Here is a 4,332-nt window from a genome sequence, read left to right on the forward strand (position 1 = left end):
TGTAGTCGCTCGTCATTTCAACCTATAGGAAGTATGAGACAATGTGTAACAATCCATTGACATGGACGTAAGGATCGGAGAAGATCCCATCAGTCATTCCTATGTCCAATGGAAGTCATTTCACGTAGTAGGGAGGACTTGAAGGCTAGCCGGAATCCAATGCCATTTGCTGAGGGGAGTGATAAGTGGATCGACACGTGGAGGAAGGTCCCCACACAACTTTCACTGATTTCTTTTTTTTAAATAACAGTTCTTTCATTCACCGAAGCAAAACCATCCATAAACCCTCCATTGATTTGATCACCTGCAGATGGCAATGGTATCACCGTTATCATTCTCGGTGACCCGATGTGACCCACGGCTTGTCGCGCCTGCAAAACCTACGCGGCGCGAGCTGAAACAACTCTCAGACATAGATGACCAAGGAGGGCTTAGGTTTCAGGCTTCCATGATATTCTTTTATCGAAACAGTCCTTTAATGGATGGAAAAGACCTTGTAAAGGTGATTAGAGTAGCGCTAGCTAAAGCGCTTGTATATTACTACCCGTTTGCAGGTAGGCTTGTAGAAGGGTCTAATAGGAAACTCCTTGTGGACTGCACCGGAGAAGGCGTCTTGTTCATTGAGGCTGATGCAGACACCACACTCGAGCATCTGGGCGATGCGATTCAACCGCTTTGTCCATGCTTTGAGGAGCTTCTATACGATGTTCCTGGATCCTAAGAGATCCTTGGTTGCCCTTTGTTGTTAATTCAGGTCAGCAATCTTTAATAAACATGGATAGAGATTAATTGTGATAATATAGATGGGGAAAAAGTTCCTAAAGTTATACCGGAAAAAGTTGCAGACAATATAAAGAAAAAGTTTCTTACCTGTATATGTGTATGCACCCCTTTTAGCCTTGACGAGTTTTAAAACCGCGAGGACATTTCGGTCAGAGGGATTAATCTTTATCTTTGTTTTAACATATGTAGGTGACGCGTTTGAGGTGCGGAGGGTTTGTACTTGCATTGCGCTTAAACCACACAATGAGTGATTCCCCCGGGCTGGTGCAGTTCCTGAATGCTGTCAGCGAGATGGCCAGAGGCACAGATGTGCCACCTGTGCTGCCCGTCTGGGAAAGGGAGCTCTTGAATGCGCGAAATCCGCCACGTATAACATGTATGCATCATGAATATGAGGAGGTACACGACACCAGGGGTACACTAGGGGTTATGGATGATCATAATACGGTTCACCGATCTTTCTTCTTTGGTCCTAAAGAGATAAAAGCCCTTAGAAAGCGAATTCCCCAGACCCTTGGTCCATGCTCTACATTTGAAGCACTAACAGCCTATGTATGGAGATGCCGCACGGTTGCCTTTGGGGTAGACCCTGATGAGACTATCCGTGTTTCATTCCTAAACAACGTGCGGTGCAAACGGGATTTGCAGTTGCCTTCTGGTTACTATGGCAATGAATTTGCCTACCTAGCTGCAGTTACAAAGGCCGGAGAACTCTGTAACAATCCACTGGGATATGCAGTGAAGTTGCTGAAGAAGGCCAAGGCTGAAATGAGCGAGGAGTACATAAAATCAGTAGCAGATTTTATGGTAATTAAAAGACGGCCCTCCTACACACGTACAAGGAACTTCATCATTTCTGATAACACCCGGGTTGGCTTTCAGGAGATTGATTTCGGGTGGGGGAAGCCCTTATATGGTGGGCTTGCTAAGGCCATGTCTATTATTAGCTTCTGTCTGCGGTTTAGAAATAGTAAAGGAGAGGAAGGGGTTGTTGTCCCGATATGCTTGCCCCTTCAAGTTATGGAAAGGTTTGGACAGGAGGTAAATGTAAGTTTTAGAAACTGGGTTTCAGAAACTGGGTTTTAGAAAAACCAATATTTCTCATTGTCTATTAGGAAAAGATGATGAGTCTTTTACACTGACGTTTTCTTATATTTATATCTACAACAACCTAACTAACTAACTTCCTTCTTCAAGACGTTCTTAACCGGCTTCTGTTTGTTGCAGCTGACCTCAGTTTGTTGCACCTGATCTTGGTTTGTTGCAGCTGATCTTAGACAGTTACTTTCTTGTTGATTAGCTAGGTATCTTCTATCATCCCCCCACAAGCTCACAGGGGAGGGAACAACAGATAGCTTCGTTTTGAAACTAAGGAACTGGGAGCTTGAAATATGTTTAGTGAAAATGTCAGCAACCTGTTCAGCAGAAGGAAGATACTGAATGACGAGCTGTTTACGAAGAACATGATCTCGTATAAAGTGAAGATCCATTTCAATGTGTTTGGTCCTAGCATGGAACACGGGATTTGCAGCCAAGTGAGCTGCACTTTTATTATCACACCAAAGTAGAGGTGGAGAGGAGGAAGAGAGACAAAGTTCTTGTAGAACATATTGAATCCAAATCATCTCTGAAGTAGCAGACGCAAGAGCGCGATACTTAGATTCTGCACTGCTGCGAGACACAACCTTCTGTTTGTTGGAAGACCATGACACTAAATTCGGACCAAGGAAGATGCCATAGCCACCGGTGCTTCTTCTGTCATCTGGACAAGATGCCCAGTCGGCATCAGTATATCCATGAATATCCAACAAGATGGACTGCTGCATCTGAATGCCATAGGATAAAGTGCCTTTGAGATATCGTAAAATCCGTTTCACAGCAAGCCAATGAGTAGTAGTAGGTGTAGCCATGAATTGACAAGCTTTATTAACAGCAAAGGAAATGTCTGGTCTGGTAAGGGTAAGATACTGAAGCGCACCAACCATGCTGCGATATAAGGTGGCATCCGAGAGAGGTTCACCATCAAGATGAGATAATGTTTGTCCTAACAATCCCGGAGTAGTAGCAGGCTTGGAGTCTAACATGGCTGTACGAGATAAGAGGTCTTGTGTGTACTTGTGCTGACTAAGATGAAACATAGTACCAGAACGAACTATTTCAATGCCCAAAAAATAATTAACATAGCCCAGGTCACGAAGAGCAAAGGAAGAATTGAGCCGGGTAATAAATGAGGAAACCTGAGCTGAATTGCTGCCAGTTACTAGTATGTCGTCTACATAAACGAGTAAAATAAGACCATCATGTGTTGAATGATGAATAAACATCGAACTGTCAGCTCGAGAAGCTTGAAATCCCCAGCCAAGAAGTGAAGTGCTGAGTTTGGTATACCATGCCCGGGGGGCCTGCTTAAGGCCATATAAAGCCTTGTTAAGCTTGCAAACATGAGAAGGATATTGAGAATTGATAAAGCCCGGGGGTTGTTGCATAAACACATGCTCTTCAAGATCTCCATGGAGAAAGGCATTCTGAACATCAAGTTGGTGAACTGACTAGTTAAATGAGAGTGCAATTGCAAGTATAATGCGGATAGTAGAAGCCTTGACAACTGGACTAAAAGTCTCAAAATAATCGAGACCCAGAGTTTGAGTAAATCCTTGTGCAACTAACCGGGCCTTATAACGATCAACTGTTCCATCTGGTTTATATTTGAGTTTGTAGACCCATTTACAACCAATTATATTGCCATTGGAGGGTGGTGGAACTAGATGCCATGTGTTGTTTCTTTGGAGAGCAGAAAACTCTTTTTCCATGGCAAGAACCCAATTTGAATCTTTAACAGCCTGTGTGAATGTAGTAGGTTCAGAGATGTGAGATGAGAAGTAGACCTTCTTCTTGCTGATGCCATTCTTTGCACGTGTGACCATGGGATGCTGATTAATAGGGTGAGGTTCAGAAGTGGAGATGTCAGCAAAAGGAACTTGTATCAGGTCTGGTAAAGAAATAGTGGAGGAAGGCATATTAGTTAACGGTGAGCTTGAGGTGGAAGGAGTTGTATGGGAAGGTAGTGAGGACACGGGAGGAGATGAGAAAGGAAGAAGGGCTGGAGTGGGGATAGTAACTGCAGATGAGGACTGATCTGGAGTAGACTGAAAAGGGAACACCGTTTCATGAAACACAACATGCCTAGTAACATAGAGACGGCCTGACAAGGGGTCAAGACACATATAACCTTTGTGATTGGAACTATAGCCAAGGAAAACGCACTTACTGGAGCGATAGGAGAGTTTATTTTTGTTGTATGGTCGAATATAAGGGTAGCATAAGCAACCGAAAATTTTAAAGATGTGATAATTTGGTGATTTGCCAAAAAGAATTTGAAAGGGAGATTGATAATTGAGAACCTTAGTAGGTAGCCGATTTATAAGGAAAATAGCTGTATGAAATGCATATAGCCAAAACTTGAAAGGTAAGGATGCAGTGGCTAATAGAGCAAGACCAGTTTCAATTATATGTCGTAATTTGCGCTCCGCTCGACCATTCTGTTCAGGT

The 4,332-nt window shown here is 43.3% G+C and overlaps 1 pseudogene; it reads left to right on the forward strand.

The window, feature by feature from the left end:
• Positions 1-290: 290 nt before the first annotated feature.
• LOC117910170 lies at positions 291-1,869 on the forward strand (annotated as a pseudogene).
• Positions 1,870-4,332: the final 2,463 nt, after the last annotated feature.

Source organism: Vitis riparia, unplaced genomic scaffold, assembly GCF_004353265.1.
Source record: "Vitis riparia cultivar Riparia Gloire de Montpellier isolate 1030 unplaced genomic scaffold, EGFV_Vit.rip_1.0 scaffold639_pilon_pilon, whole genome shotgun sequence".
Taxonomy (NCBI): Eukaryota; Viridiplantae; Streptophyta; class Magnoliopsida; order Vitales; family Vitaceae; genus Vitis; species Vitis riparia.